Here is a 17449-nt window from a genome sequence, read left to right on the forward strand (position 1 = left end):
ACATGTCTCAATGTTCTGTACTTTGAGATTTAGGGCATCATTTTGACTGAAAGCTTTGTTCTTGAAACTAGGAATTTGCTTGTGGTTTTTAAATTTTGAGAGTGTGGAGCAGACATTGTGATAACATTTGTATCTATTAACTTTCTGGTATTTTAAACTTGTGGGCCACGAGAAAGGCTTGATAAGATTAATTTAATTTGGTAGGCATTTAAGGAAGTAGAGAGTTCAGGCTGAGGATGATACAGGAACTCAGGCTCTGTCCAGGGTTCTGAGCCAACCAACCCTCTGACTGAAATGAAAAAGCAGTAGTGAAGGTTTTGTCTCTTCGCACAAAACTTAAAATAACAAAGGATATTAATTTTGGGACCTTGATTTCTCTATGAGAATTCGATAATAGATTGAAATTCTTATTGTTCAAATCTGGAATATTTTCAAGTTGAATTTTTTGGAAAGTAATCTTTACTTTGACATTTGATTTCACTGTCTCTATATGTATTAAATGATGCTAAAGGGAATAATTTAGAATAACAAGAGGATGCTTGGTCTACAGTATAACATGAATTCCTCTTCTTACTCATTTCAGTATTTTATAGGCAAAAGTTAAACTGCCCACCTTGGTTCCAGAGGATACACAAAGGAGTAGCTTGGTTGATTGATGGTAGCTCTTATAGAGGTGGGAGCTGAATTACCCCCAAGAGTCTTCTGGTATCTTCCCTCAAGGAGAACAGCTAGTCTGCCTTAGATGGCCTGTAATAAAGCTTGTAAAGTGGTTAAAATATTTTCCCATACTATAGGTGTGACAATAAAAAATATCCAGTTTGAGTTATATACCACCTGGTGATTTGCTATGACAGGTTTGCTCTGCTCTACTTCCAGAGGTGAATAATAAAACCCAGGGAATAAGAATTTGCCAATAGTCATGCATTTTACTTTATGGTCTATAAACTCTTTGTCATTGATATTCCTAAACAACTATATGAAATAGGAGACAGATTGGAAATAGAGACTTTGAGATAAGATTTGAATCAGCATGGAGACACAGGACAGATTTGAAGATATAAAATTCTATTATAGGTTCAGATATAAAATTCTGCTGAATGTGGTATCTATGCCCAATTCAGCATGAGTTCATAGGGTATACTGTCCAAAGCACATATTCAGGAATCCTACTTACTACACATAAGACAGTGAAGGAAGTATTGAGAAATGCACTGAAACACAAACTAGTTCTTGTCTTCAAGAGTTCGCCATTTAGTTAGAGTCATAAGAGAAAGAAGCTATGACGTAAAGTCACATATGTTCATATTTTTGGTTTTATGGCCTGAGGCCAAACTATGGTAGGGGTAATGATAGTAATGGCGACTGTCAGTCTTACTTCAACAGGCTTCAAGCAGTATATGAACTGAGAATTTCCAGATGTTCAAATGGATTTAGAAAAAGCAGAAGAACCAGAGATGAGATTGCCAATGCCCAGTGGATCATTGAAAAAGCAAGAGAGTTCCAGAAAAACATCCACTTCTGCTTTATTGACTATGCCAAAGCCTTTGACTGTGTGGATCACAAAAAACTGTGGAAAATTCTTTAAGAGATGGGAATACCAAACCACCTTACCTGCCTCCTGAGAAATTTGTGTGCAGGTCAAGAAGCAACAATTAGAACCAGGCATGGAACAACAGACTGGTTCCAAATTGAGAAAGGAGTATGGCAAAGCTGTATATTGTCACCCTCCTTATTTAACTTATATGCAGAGTACATCATGTGAAATGCTGGACTGGATGAAGCTGAAACTGGAATCAAGATTGCAGGGAGAAATATCAATAACCTCAGGTACGCAGATGACACCACCCTTATGGCAGAAAGTGAAGAGGAACTAAAGAGCTTCTTGATAAAAGTGAAATAAGAGAGTGAAAAAGCTGGCTGAAAATTCAACATTCAAAAAATGAAGATCATGGCATCTGGTCCCATCACTTCATGACAAATAGATGGGGAAACAATGGAAACAGTGACAGACTTAATTTTCTTGGGCTCCAAGATCACTGCAGATAGTGACTACAGCTATGAAATTAAAGGATGCTTGCTCCTTGGAAGAAAAGCTATGACCAACCTAGATAGCATATTAAAAAGCAGAGACATTACTTTGTCCACAAAGGTCCGTCTAGTAAAATCTATGATTTTCCCAGTAGTCATGTATGTATGGAGAAGGCAATGGCACCCCAATCCAGTACTCTTGCCTGGAAAATCCCATGGACAGAGGAGCCTGGTAGGCTGCAGTCCATGGGGTCAGTAAGAGTCAGATACGACTGAGAGACTTCACTTTCACTTTTTACTTTCATGCATTGGAGAAGGAAATGGCAACCCACTCCAGTGTTCTTGCTGGGAGAATCCCAGGGACGGGGGAGCCAGCAGTGGACGGGGGAGCCGGCAGTCTATGGGGTCGCACAGAGTCAGACATGACTGAAGCAACTTAGCAGCAGCAACAGCAGCAGCATGTATGGATGAAAGGGTTGGACCATTAAGAAAGCTGAGTGCCAAAGAATTGATGCGTTTGAACTGTGATGTTGGAGAAGACTCTTGAGAGCCCCTTGGACTGCAAGGAGATCCAACCAGTCCATCCTAAAGGAAATCAGTCCTGAATATTCATTGGAAGGACTGATGCTGACGCTGAAGCTCCAATACTTTGGCCTCCTGATGCGAAGAACTGATTCACTGGAAAAGACCCTGATGCTGGGAAAGATTGAGTGTAGGAGGAAAAGGGGACCACAGAGGATAAGATGGTTGGATGGCATCACTAACTCGATGGACTGAGTTTGAGCAAGTCCTGGGAGTTGGTGATGGACAGGGAAGATTAGCATGCTACAGTCTATTGAGTTGCAAAGAGTTGAACACAACTGAGCAACTGAACTGAACTGAACTGTTCATATTTTATTCCGCAATGTAGAAAGGGTAACACTTGTGGGAATGCTAAAGGTAAATTATTGAATGGCACAGAATTGTATGCACAGAAATCTTTTATCTCAGAATGAGGTGACAGTAAAGACAGTATTTTTATTTTCTTATGTGATGAAATCACAAGGATTTTTGGGAGAGTTTAATTAGGAGTGGATTTTGTCAGCAGGTAGAGAACCCTGAGTGTTTGTGAATCTTAGTGACTGAAAAATCTCTTTTATATGATAATATAATAATATAATATAATTTTGCTATCAGTCTCTGTGACTGAGTTTACCACACAATTTAAGGTTACATCTCTCAGCCTCCCTAAGGTTAGATTAGGACTGAGTGATTAGGATTAAGGATTAAATGAAGATTGTGTGACTGAGTTTTAGTCAATAGAATGTCAGCAGAAGAGATGTAAACCACTTCTGAGCCTGGCCTGTGAAAATACTTCATATATTGTCTCTCTTTCTACAACATGCTAAAAAGCTAAAGCAACTGAATGCTTGAATCATGGCTTAGGAGAACCACTGAGTAGAACCAGCCTACATCAAACTGTAACATGAGCAAGAAGTAAACGTTTTCTGTTTTCTGATATTCCAGGGGTTATTTGTTATTGAGGCATAGCCTGGAGTGTTCCGACAAATACACTTCTCCACTTAGAGGTCTTTTTGTGCCCTTCTTTGGATTTTGTGAGGATCATTTATAAAAATAAAGCTTGATAAGTCATTGGGCATACAAGCTAAGGGAGCAGAAATCAAGAAAAGCTTTTGTGTTTTTCAGTTTGTATAGATAAAATGGTAAATTGAGATGAGTAGGCTTGAGGATTAAAAGTATGAAATTAATTTTGGACATGTTATATTAGAGGAATATTTAGCTTTATATCATGAATAATCTTATAAATATCAATGAGGGTATTTTGTGTATACACTTGTGGTCTTAAGTGTTTAATTTACTATAGAATCTTATCTATGTAACACCTCCATTTGTTGATGGGTTGTTTCCTTTACAGCTCAGCTGAATTTTGGAGGAGATTTCTGACTCTTTGATTCAATGAATTTCCCTGAGAGCTGTGAAGATGCTTATCCTTTCTGTGCCTGGAATGGCCTTGAGTTATCTACACAGTCCAAGGAAGTAGCTTGTTTAAATCACAATAGCATATTTGATGCAGCTTTTTCCTTGGCTTCCCCCCCCCCGAAATCTACATTTTTCTGAACATTATTATGCAGCATACTCTTTTTAAAGATATTTATCATTTGGTAGATGGTAAAAGCCAACACCAAATGTCAAATCCAAGTTTGTTGCACAAGCCATTTGGAAGGTCAGAATGATCTCCACAAGATACATACCAGCAGCTAACTCAATTTTTGATTTCCCCAAATGACTCCTTTCTTGTGAAATCTTCTTTTCACATCTTCCCATGCTCTTCCCTCAATAGCTGCTTTCATATTTCAAACAACTAACCAGGAAGAAGTATTTTAGAAAATTTAGTGTTTTAATTTTTCTTTGAAATATCTATTACTCTGTGGTGTTTTTTCTTTTTTTCCTAGAAAAGTATTTTGCATAGAGTGGGTACAAGCTAAGTATTTGTTGACTGGTTTAAAGAATTGATTGAGCTGGAAAGAAATTTAGGGATCATTTTATGACCAACCTAGGTAGCATATTCAAAAGCAGAGACATTACTTTGCCAACAAAGGCCCGTCTAGTCAAGGCTATGGTTTTTCCTGTGGTCATGTATGGATGTGAGAGTTGGACTTTGAAGAAGGCTGAGTGCCGAAGAATTGACGCTTTTGAACTGTGGTGTTGGAGAAGACTCTTGAGAGTCCCTTGGACTGCAAGGAGATCCAACCAGTCCATTCTGAAGGAGATCAGCCCTGGGATTTCTTTGGAGGGAATGATGCTAAAGCTGAAACTCCAGTACTTTGGCCACCTCATGCGAAGAGTTGACTCATTGGGAAAGACTCTGATGCTGGGAGGGATTGGGGGCAGGAGGAGAAGGGGACGACAGAGGATGAGATGGCTGGATGGCATCACTGACTCAATGGACATGAGTCTGAGTGAACTCCGGGAGTTGGTGATGGACAGGGAGGCCTGGCGTGCGGCAATTCATGGGGTCGCAAAGAGTCGGACACGACTGAGTGCCTGAACTGAACTGAGTCCAATCCTGCCTGTTTGTAGATGAGGAAATGAAAGCATAGAGAACTGGAATGTTTCGGCCAAGGTCACAGAAGCTGATTAGGTGCGGACCCACTATTATTACTAATAATGCTGCTTCTTTAATTATGTGCATAACTCAACAGTTTCACAAAGCCATCATTTAGCTCTTTTGATCCTTACAATAACTACATGAGCTGGAAAACACCGACATTATTAATCCTTTTGGTATTCTCACAAATGAGGAAGTTGAGAAAAACCAAATCAAATCATTGAATTATCTTATTCATTTATTCCACAAATATTGATTGAACCCCTATTGTGGTCCAGACACTGTTCTTGTTTTGTTCTAATTATGAATGAAACAGACAAAGCCTTTGCCCTCGTTTTATCAAGGAGAAAGAGAAAGAAAGCACTATAATAAATAATAGCTCAAATGAGTGAGCTTGACTCCTGACTTCAATCCAGTGGCATTTTTCTCTATGTTTTTGTTAATTAACTAAAACAAGTGAAATATCTGATTGATTGATTGATTCTCTTTTAAAAAGAAGAAATAACCCCTTCAAAAAATTTATTCTCTGAAGAATGCAAAGCCTTTTAGATGCAGCAATAAAAAGAGGACTTCAGAGAGTTATATAATTTTATGTGCTCAAGAGAATATGGGGAAACATCAGTACATGTTCCCTTTCTCTTCAGCTTTGAGATTTATGATAGGTCTGTTACAATAATAATAACAACCGAAGATTGGCACAAGAAATATATTTGATTCCGTGAGTAACATTTGACAGCCTTAACTCGTGAAATGTCGAAAAGCTCTTACAGGAAGCTCCAGCAGAATATGTAATACACAAGAAGGTATTCAGGGAACAGAAAAATAAAATCAAAGGGACCTGGTACCCAATCTGTTTCATTAAATATGAAAATTAAAATGCCTTCACAAAATGCTTTCTCTTCCTCTCTCCTCCCAACAAACAAAAGCTTGGATAGGCAGCCTGAAATTGCTCATCAAGGAAAAAGACCAGACTCAGATTCTAAATGGCTTCTTTTGAATTAAGCAATTAATGCTAAAAGGAACATGTTGTCTCCTCAGCATTTGTAAGGTAAAACATTCATTGAATTTTCTGGCACTCTATCAAGACTTTCCTTGGCCTAAGCCAGCAGAGAAATGGTTTGCTGCCTGTGCTCTTGACCTCTGGTAATCAGGAGGATTTGACTGATTAACTTGACAGTAGCCATGCTCCTTAAGGACTGAAAATGTGCCTGGGAAATATTCTTCTGGCTCCCTCTCATCCAGACCCTGACTTGCTGGTCTTGGCACGACCGTTGAGGCTGGTGTCTCCTCCATTTACAAAATAGAGATGTTACCCTATGATGGTTTAGGTTTCAAGATGTGTTAGATGCCACAGAATATTATCTTTATTTCATTGTATTTGTTCTGATCAGAGTTTTCAAGAATATTGCCTCCTTCTTAAATATACTTATTGTTCATTTTCTCACTTACTAACTCATACAGTTACTCAAAACACGTTAGTCAATTTCAGAGTGTCAGAGACTGTAGGGGGAAGGCTCTCGAGTAGGGATGTGAAATAAAACATGAGGCCTGTCCTCAAGTAGTGCTCAGCCTAGTTGGGTAGGGGAGGGAATCAGGCAAGAAAATTCCTTTTGACAATAAAACTCAGTAGCTTAGACGAGAGGCAGGTTCAATGTTCACTGGGAGCTCAGCATAGGATGAGAGCTTGCTTTTGTACAGGGAATAAAGCAGCAGTTCCTGAAGTGGGTTCTGGCAGGAGAATGCTGGAGACAATGACCAGGCGGGCTTGGATTACTCATGTGTAACCCCAGCCACTCCCTCCCCTCAGCTGAAGATTTCCTCTTTTACTTGCTTCATAAATACACATTTCTTTTGAGTTTCTTAGAGCAAAAGACATTATACAAAATACAGGCAAACAATATAATAAGTTGTCTTTATTAACTCCTGGTAGCAAGAGGCAAGGTCCTTCCCATTTCACAGAGAGGAAAATATTTATCTTAAATATTTGTCGTTTTGTAGTCAGAGCTAAAAATGATCCTTAGTTCTTCTACCATGGAACCTACCTACTGAAATATTTTTACGTTCAATTTGGGAAGGTCAGCAACTGGCTCAGAGCAAGATAAATATTTGTTGAACGGGTGAACAGTGGCAGTGACTAGACCAATCTTTGTATAGAAGACCCGTGTTAAGGAAATCGTGACATTTAGTTTGTTAGCTAGAAAGTTAAATAAACTTTCTACCAAAGCAACAGTAGCTCTAGCAATGAGATCCTAAATGATTCACTCTGATTCATTTTAGTAGGTGATCTTTTAGGTACCTGCCTGTACTAAATGCTTGCTTATGCTCTCTGTTTTCTAATCTTAGATGGCAAAGGTAGATTACCATTACCATTATTCATTTAACTGATTTCTATGCAACTATGTACAGAAGTGTGCTTGTACTCAAACAATGGGTATTCCTGTTTTCAGCTTTTACTTTATGATAATAATGCTGCATGCGGGGTGGGGAGGGGGGAACCTGTATTCTAGAGTCAGAGAAAGTGGTTCAAATTCTTATTCTGCTACAAACTAGTTGTGTAACCTTGGCCAAGTTTCTTTCCTTCTTTGGGTTTCAGTTTTCTCTCATAGGAAATGAGGATTCTAATCCCAGCTGACTTCTCTTATTCTTTTTGAGGATCAAAAGAAATAATCTAACTGGAAGTGTACTATGAACTGAAAAGTGTTACATAAATGAAAGTGCTTATTATTCATTGAGGCCTGGGCCTGCCAGACTATATGATCTTCTCCAGCGTTGTTTGTTTATAGTTGATTAATGCCCACCTTCTCCCTTCTCCTGCTTTTTGAGGCCCACAGAGGTGGGCAGGGGGGTTGGCAACAAAATGAACAGCTACAGCTTCCTTTAAGCAGCTTCTCTCCCACTTAATCTTTCTTCAATCTCCCTATTCGTGTGTCTTTTAATCACAAGGCACAAAGGAAGGAGCGCCTTTCAGCCCCACATGAGGATTCTTAGAGCTCCAGGACCTCAGATCTCTGAGAAGACCACCCTTTTCTTTTGTAGGATTCTTCACAGCAGACGTTTACATTTTCTTCAGGGAGAGATTTCATTGTCTGCCCAGAAAACAGAGCCTCTGGTTTGTTTTTTTTTTGTTGCTGTTCTGTTCTGTTTTATTTTTAAAGTGTCTTTCATGATCAGCAAAGTACTTCTGCGGGAACATACCCTTCGTGGTGTTCATCTTTATTGTCTCATAGGTGGATTTCTCCCTGCCAGCATGATGAGCACTGCTGATGCCTGGAACAGAGCTTGGCTCTTTCCTTTAGTTTAGAGCATCATTATAGATAATAAAATTTCTGGGAGCAGGACTTTGCTGGCAATTTAGGTTTGGGGGAATGATACATGAGACAGAAAAACCCATTCTGGACTATAAGGTGCTGACATTGGGAAAATTCCTTGTTCTAGATGAAATAAGTCAATTTGACTCAGAAGACACATGGAAGGGAGAGCCATAGTCTTGTAAGGTGGCATGACCTTCTTCTAGTATTAAAATATATGTACCATTTTACTTTCAGACAGCATTTGAAGGTTATGCCTTTCTTTCTTGCAAGACCTTTTATTCATTTTTTACATTAAAATTTTTCATTAAAGTACAGTTGATCTACAATGTTATGTTAGTTTATGCAAAGCAATTCGGTTATACACAGATGCAAGCTATTATATATAGAATGGATAAACAACAAAGTCTGACTGTATAGCCTAGGGAGCTGTATGCCTCTTTCTTTAGTTGATGGAATCTGATTGTGGAACCAGGCAATGAGTTTGGCTCCTAATTTTGCAGTTTACTAGCTGTACAAAAATAGGTCTGATCTATATTTATTTATAAAGTAGAGATAAAAATGTCTGCCTTTATATCCCCTAGTGTGTTGTTAGTATTAAGTGAAAATTCTTTCATATATGTGATTTTAAAGCATTTTCATGTAAGAAGTGGGGAGTGTGTAGTTAAAAGTATTTGTGGGACAGCAATGTGTCTGAATCCCAGTCCAATCATTTCCTAGATGTATGACTTTGTACAATTTGCTTAAACTTACTGAGCGTGGACTTCCTCATCGTTCAAATGGGAACTGTAATACTAAAGTTACATTTGGATTCAATGATACACGCGAAGGCTTGGTACCTAGCTGGTGATGTTCACTTTATAAGTAGTTGCTGCTACTGCTACTGCTACTAAGTCACTTCAGTCATGTCCGACTCTGTGTGACCCCATAGACGGCAGCCCACCAGGCTCCCCCATCCCTGGGATTCTCCAGGCAAGAACACTGGAGTGGGTTGCTATTTCCTTCTCCAATGCATGAAAGTGAAAAGTGAAAGTGAAGTCGCTCAGTCGTATCCGACTCTTAGTGACCCCATGGACTGCAGCCTACCAGGCTCCTCCATCCATGGGATTTTCCAGGCAAGAGTACTGGAGTTGGGTGCCATTGTGTCTTATTTGATGTCTCCCTAACACTGTGAGGAAAGAAGAACAGCTCTTTCTCGCATGGTTTCCATTTGGCTCCAAAATTACTTTGGATGGTGACTGAAGCCATGAAACTAAAAGATACTTGCTCCTTGGAAGGAAAGCTATGGCAAACCCAGATAGCATATTAAAAAGCAAAGACATCAGTTTGCCAATAAAAGTCTGTATAGTCCAAGGTATGGTTTTTCCAGTAGTCACATACAGATGTGATAGTTGGACCATAAAGAAAGTTGAGCACTGAATAATTGATGCCTTTTAATTGTGGTGCTGGAGAAGATTCTTGGGAGTCCCTTGGAGATCAAACCAGTCAATCCTAAAGGAAATCAACCCTGAATATTCATTGGAAGGAATGATGCTGAAGCTGAAGCTCCAATACTTTGACCACTTGATACAAAGAGCCTACTCATGGGAAAAGACCCTGATGCTGGGAAAGACCGAGGGCAGGGGGATAAGAGGGTGACAGAGAATGAGACGGTCGGATTGCATCACTGACACAATGGACATGAGTTTGAGCAAATTCTGGGAGATGGTTAAGGACAGGGAAGCATGGCATGCTGAACTCTATGGGTTGTGAAGAGTTGGACATAACTTAGCAACTGAACAACAACAATAAAGCCTTAAAAGACAAAATGCATTACTCTACTTAAATCCAGCAGTAATATCCTGTAAAACAACATATAAACATAAAGTTTGTGAGTACTGTTGGTTAGAATTAAACTAAATCTTCCCTTTGAGGCAGCAAACATCTTTCCTAAAGCTGATCTGGGGGAAAAGATCCCCTGAGATTTCAGGCTGCGGATTCATGGAAAACCTGTTACAGTTCACTAGTAGTGTCCTTGGAGCCTGGGATATCTTCTACAGATGATCCTTGCTTTTAATGTTTCTGATACGCCTCCAAGTTTGGGAGAAGGAATGTGGGAGTCTCAGCCAACAGGAGAGATTGTGATATGGGAAGTTATCAGTAGCCAGGAAGGTGTTTTACAGCACAAGACCATTGCTTAGAGGCCTGCTTCGGCAGACATCAAGGTCCTGGAGCACAGTGAGTCAAACTGGAAGGATCTTAGAAACTGTGTAGGCAATTATATATGTGAATAAACAGGCGCTATTTACTGATGTTAAAAGTGTACCTGTAGAAGTAATTCTGTTACCAATGGGCCATTTCTGGTTAATCTGAACAGGACTTGGCCTCTCAACTCCCAATTTAGAAAGCCTTTACCTTTGGAGTCACTGTAGGGAATCTTGACATGAACATGACACAATCTTGACCCTCAAAGCCAAAAAAGGAGATCAAATGTGGACGTATGTGCCTGTACTTCAGGTAAAGGTCTTAATTCTTTTCAGTGTAATGTGCAGAGTCAAAAACAAAAAACAAAAAACAAAAAACACCTGCTTTGGAGAATCAGGGGTGAATACTCATAAAAAGAGGTGGCCCTTGAGCAGAACCTTGATGATCAGATGCTATGGAAGAGGAAAGAGAAGTGAACACAGCGGAAGGCCTAAAACAAAAAGACGGTCATTTCCTTATGACTTTGAGAGCAAATGAGTTCTCCATCTTCCCTCAGCCTCAGTTTCTCAGCGAAGAGAGAGCAGTCATGCTTCCCCATATGGTGAGCTGATGTGTGTGCAAGTTTTATGTTCAAATGCTGTCTTTTTCTCATTCCCTCCCCAAAACCACACCACAAGTCCCAAGAGGTAGTCTTTCATCTGGGCTATTGGTGGTTCCAATTTTTCCCTGTGGCTTAAAAATGTGCGTCAGACTATCACTGGGTTGTTGTGAAGGGTGGATCATAAAAATACCCTAACGAGTTAAAAATGTTCACAATTGCAAGTCAGAGAGAGGAGATTCCTCTGAGTGTACATTCCCCCTGAGCTTGCTTTGCCAGAGTCAGAATCCCATTATTGACTAACCTTCATAGGTTTCTCCCGGAGCATGGACTGCCATAGTGTATAGGTGGAATCCTTGCTCAGAGCCAAGAGCACTGACATTGTAGAAAGAGAGACTGAAGGAAGGAAGAGCGGTTTTAAAGAAAGGGACAGAGTATGGAAGTTGGGTGGAGGTAGGATTGCTAGAGTTAGTAAATGAAAACACAGGATACCAAGTTAAATTTCAATTCCAGATAAACATGTGGTTTTTAAGTGTATCTCAATTATCACATGGTATATACTTGTACAAAAATCTCTTATTTATCTGAAATTCAAATTTAACTGGGCATCCTGTATTGTTCTAGCAACCCTAGCTGGATGAGGCAGAAAAGTCTACGGGAGGGATGGTGTTGGTGGTGGTGGTAAATGATAATAAAAATACCTTTTAAAAGAAGTTTGTAACTGTGAAAGTGCTCTTAGTTCCCTTATCTCTTTTTTGAATTCACATTAACAAAATATGAGGGCTGTTCTTCTAACTTTAAAGATGATGAAAGGTGAGGGTCCCAGAGGTTAGGTGACTTACCCAAGGACATGCCAAGGATGGTAGCATTGTTAGCACTCAAGTTCAGCTATTCTTTTAAATTTTTATTTTGGGATGATTTCAGCTGCAAAAAGTTGCAAAAATACTATAGAGAATTCCTATATGCGTTTCACCCAGCTCCCTCTAATTAACACCTTATATAGCCATAGAACAATAATCAGTATTAAGCCGTGAACCTTGGTGCAGTACCATTCACTGAAGTACAGACTTTGTTCAGATTTCACCAGTTTTTCCATGAATGTCCTTTTGCCTTCCCAGGATCCAGTTCTGATTCCCACATGACTGTCACTGTCACGTCTCCTTCGTCTCCTGCCATCTGGAACAGTTCCTCACAGTTTTTCCTTGTCTTTCATGATCTTAACACTTTTGAAGAGTACTGGTGAGTTATTCTGTAGGATAGCCTTCAGTTCTGGCTTGTCTGTTGTTTTTTTGTTAGTATACTGAAGCCATACTTGGGAAGAATACTGCACAGGTGACGTACTTTTCTCAGGGCATGTCAGATTACATTGATAGGTACTATTGGAAGCGTTAACCTTGATCACTTGCTAACTATGGCATCTGCTGGGTTTCTCCACTGTAAATGAGAAGATGTAAATACCATGTTTCTATTCAAACTTTTACCAACTAATTTTAGCATCTGTTGGTTGATCTTGCTTGCCTGCACGATTATTGTGGTATTCTGGCCATTTTCTGTTTTTCTCAATCCTTCTACATTTATTAATTGAAATTCTTCTGTAGGAAAGTGTAGCTTCACTCTCATCTAAACTCAGTTGTTGTAATTCCTAGTTTATTGCTCCTGTCACTAAAGCACAGGTGAAGGAGAAAGTAAAAGAGTTTGGGTTACTGTAAAGGTATGGTTGTTTCAGGGCTTTCAATGTGGCTCAGTGGTAAAGAATACACCTACCAAGTAGGAGATGCTGGTTCAATCCCTGGGTCCAGAAGATCACCTGGAGGAGGAAATGGCAACCCACCTCAGGATTCTTGCCTGGGAAATCAAGCAGACAGAGGAGCCTGGAGGACTATAGAGTATGGGGTCATAAGAATTGGGCACAACTTAGCGACTAAACGGCAGTGGCAGTGTGGTTGTTTCAAGTGTGCAATGGAGAGGAGATGGAAATTAATTGCTCATTTCACAAGTATTGATCAAACACTTATTTCTGTACAAAGTATTGTGTGAGGCACTGTGAAGAAAAGAAAAATGTACATATACCTGAAGGAGGCTGATAAAGATGAATACTTAAGGTACTCTTTATGAAAGTGATAATGAAACTTTTGAATTGGACATTGAACTAATAAATGATACTTTGATGCTTATGGCAAGGACAGGTGTATCCACAATGCAGTAATCAAGCCATCACTGCAAAGGTCAGCTCTGTGGTGATGATGTATGTACAGATCTTGGACGCCTTAGTTCATAGACTTTAAGCACCATGGCGGTAGGTGCATGCTCAGTTGTCTGACTCTTTGCAACTCCCTGGACTGTAACCTGCCAGGCTCCTCTGTCCGTGGGATTTCCCAGGTAAGAATACTGGAGTGGGTTGCCATTTCTGCCTCCAAGGTATTTTCCCGACCCAGGGATCAAACCCGCATCTCCTGCATCTCCTGCATTGGCAGGTGGATTCTTTACCACTGAGCCACTTGGGAAGCCCAACTATAAGCACCATAGTCTCTCCTAATTCACAGAGAAAAGAACCCAACTAAAAGACAACCATTTGACTGCCTTTAGGACCCAGAGTTCCTTTCCTGCCAGAAGGAAACTATGAGGCTCCAGTGAATTCAGGAATTGTTCCTCATTAGGAATTTGGAAATTATATAAAGCTATGACAAACCTAGACAATGTATTAAAAAGCAGAGATATTACTTTGCTGACAAAAGTTTGTATAGTCAAAGCTGTGTGGTTTTTCCGGTAGTCATGTATGGATGTGAGTTGGACCATAAAGAAGGCTGAGAGCCAAAAAATTGATGCTTTTGAACTATGGTATTGAAGAAGACTTTTGAGAGTCCCTTGGACAGCAAGGAGATCAAACCAGTCAATCCTAAAGGATATCAACCCTTAACATTCATTAGAAAGACTGATGCTGAAGCTGAAGCTCCAATACTTTGGCCACCTGATGCGAACAGCCGAGTCACTGGAAAAGACCCTGATACTGGGAAAGATTGAAGGCAGGAGGAGAAGGGGATGACAGAGGATGAGATGGTTGGATGGCATCACTGACTCAATAGACAGGAGTTTGAGCAAATGCTGGGAGATGGTGAAGGACGGGGAAGCCTGGAGTGCTGCAGTCCGTGGAACTGCAGAGTCGGACGTGACTAAGCAACTGAACAACAGTAACAAATATACTATGGATACTTGGAAAAGTTAAACTCACGTTCTTTGTGCTTTCTTTCTTAACAAGGGAGTAGAAAAGGCCATATAAGTATAATCCCAGTGACCCAAATATCATCAGAGGACAAAGAACTCACATGGTCAAAGGATTTCTGAACTGCAAACTATACTTCAACTAGTAATCAATAAAGCTAAAGGACAGCTTTAAAGAAAACTCTAATTGTCCTTTTATGTGAAGTGTAATGAGATCCATCTAAGGGCAAATGTAGATTCTCCTTGTGTGGGTCAGTTGTTTATTATCCTATAGCCGGTGGGAGGAATCATTTGCATATTCAGGCAGAATGTGAATTGTTTAGGACACTCCATGAAGAATGCTGATGTGAAGAGAACCCAGCTCCATTGCATTAATACCATTAAAAAAAAAACCTTCTGAACTGTCAAGTTTGTTTGAGCTACAACAGACCTTCATTTACATTGTTACTCAAACGTAGATAAGTCTGAGATGTAGGTAATAGCTTATATTTTAAAATGAAGAAACTGAAGTTCAGCACCATTCGGTTATTTTTGCTAACAATGGTAGATCTTGATTTTGGACTCAAATGCCCTGATTCTAGAGTGTGCATTTTTTTGACCTTATGTAATGTTGCCTGTGGACAGTGATATTTCTAAAATTCTTTATGACTGTACTTAGCATGGCCATATGTCCTACTTTGCCCAAAACAGTTCAGATTTATGCTTTTTGTCACACCATAATTATCAATAGTATGACTTTCTACTCCAAGAAAATGCCCTGTTTTGGACCAGAGAACATATGGTCACCCTATTTATAGGATGGCTCAGAGAAATTCCAAGTTGGGCTGCATTCAATCTTTAAACTTATGCTAAGAAAATCACTAATAAACTACTTAAATGTTAAAAAATAATTGTTATTTAAATATATTATGATGCATTCTGATGGAAAGGCATGCAATATATATATTATAAACTATATACTATATATATTTAATGACCTGGGGGAAAAACTCATAAAAAAAGCAAAATTATAATAATCTGGACCTAGTGAAAACATGTGGCTATAGCTGGGTAATGAGATAGTTGATTTAAAAAAATTATGTTTCTGGATTTCCAGGTAGTCTACAATGAGCATGGGGAAAATCTGAAGCAAAAAATTATCTTCAAATTCTCTCATTTCGAATTAAGGGGTCTCTTTCATAGCAGACTATGAAATCACCATATTGAAAAAAAAAAGATCCTATAAGTAGGAGTCTAACAACGTAATAATAATCCTTTTCACAAGTAGAGCAGAGCTTTATAGTATCAAGAACTTACTGACAATGTTTTCTCATTTAAACTTTATAAGGATGTTCACAGTCAGGAAGTGAATTCCCCATTTTGCAGATAAAGCGAAAATGCAAATGTAGAGTGAGTAAGGAAGATCTGGGATCTCAAAGGTTGTCCTAGTTAAGACTCCACACAACTGACTCTTATGCTAATTCTATATTGGCTTTTAAAGCTGTGACACTGAGTTTATAGTTAAAGGCTAATTCCTTTGCTTGTGCCACTCTCATTGTGAGCATAGCTGAAGGAGAACGCAATGCTGCCATGGTACCACACAGGGGAAATTAAGAGAAGCTTTTCCATCCTGTAAGCCACCATTTAGCCAGCTGTTAATTTCTATCTTGACCCATTCAAAAGTACACTGACTACAACTTAGAGTCTCAGGTCCCAAGCCTGAGTTTGTTGTGACTATGACTGCCTGGTGATTTATGATGACTTGCTTTTTTCCTCTGGTCCTGAATTTCTCCATCAGCGGAATGAAAACTGGTAACCAGATCATCTCTATGGTTCGCTCTGGCTCTAAGAGAGTGTGATTCTAAACTTCTGAGCTTCTGGGAGAAAGAGTGGATTCCAAAGCTGTATTCCAGAAGTGCCTGTCTAAACTGGGGCTCTAGTTTTCTTTGCATTTGGAATAAGCCCAAAGAAAAGGTCATTTTTGCAGACATCTTGAGGTTGTGCTCCAATGTCCTCATTAAATAACAGGAGCCCAGACTGGCAGGCCCAGGGGAATATTCAATCAAGGAGAAAAAGGCCAAGTTATTACCGGAACCCTATCATCAGAGCTGTAAACACAAGCATTCATTCCTGGGCTTTAGCTGAAAGCCTGTTCCATCCTGCTCACTCTCTCCTTATACAGGTTCCGTTTGTCAAATGTGTGTGACCATTCCGATAAGTCACCAGAGGCGGGAAGGGAGAAAGAGAGAGGAAGAAAATTACAACCGTAAATAGACTCTGAACATAGAAAGATCAAAATAGACAGCCTCTGGCTTTACTGGATGAGTCACTGCTGCAGCCCAGACCTCAAAAACAAGCGTGGCTTCTCTCTTTAGCAGCAGTCTTCCTGTCTGGAAAGGAAACACTGCTCTGATTGGAGATATTGGCCATTTTACAGACTTCAAAGCAACTTAGGCAACTGAACAGACAAGAGGGAGAACAGGTAAAACGGTTTTTCCAAGTGCTTGTCTGGAGAATCAGCTACTCAGCTCTGATTTGAAGCTACATGGAAATGCTTTCATCTTTAGCCAATGGTGTTTTGTTTTTGTTTTTGAGTATGGTGGTGTTTAGTTTTGGTGCAATGTATGCACCTTTTTTCCCCCCTAAATGTGTTATTTTCTGGCTAAGACTTTACCAGGCACTGAGCAGAGTGCTGTGGGGGTTGGACATGGGGGCCATCTAATGAGGAAGTGGAACAAGTACACAGGTACACACATCACAATATTATGAAAAAAAAAATGTGTGCCTGAAAACATGAGACTATGAGAGTGCAAAGGAAACAGATGAATGGTCTACCAGAGTGTGAGACCAAGGCCTACATGTATTCAGGATTCAGTGATGAGTCCAGTGATGTGGGATACAAATAATGGAGTAGAAGAAATAAAGCTAGAAAGACAGATTGCAACCAGATCCAAAAGGGCTTTGAATGCCAAGATGAAGATGTGGATCTCGCCCTGTGTGCTGCGGAATTGGGGAGGGGGAGGA

At 39.7% G+C, this 17449-nt stretch overlaps 1 protein-coding gene across 3 annotated transcripts in view; it reads left to right on the top strand.

Moving 5' to 3' along the window:
* TPRG1 (tumor protein p63 regulated 1) overlaps window positions 1-17449 on the top strand; it is a 373176-nt gene that overhangs the window by 17403 nt on the left and 338324 nt on the right. The window contains exon 1 of one of the 3 annotated variants that reach the window (XM_086399080.1): window positions 12346-12466. The exons of the other annotated variants lie outside the window; for them this stretch is intronic. The gene's annotated coding sequence lies outside the window, so the exon portion shown is untranslated. Of the gene's footprint in view, window positions 1-12345; window positions 12467-17449 lie in introns of those variants that run through there. 3 annotated transcript variants of the gene reach the window in all.

Source organism: Bos grunniens, chromosome 1 (assembly GCF_055505025.1).
Source record: "Bos grunniens cultivar Pamir isolate PY7600 chromosome 1, Bosgru_T2T1.0, whole genome shotgun sequence".
Classification (NCBI taxonomy): Eukaryota; Metazoa; Chordata; class Mammalia; order Artiodactyla; family Bovidae; genus Bos; species Bos grunniens.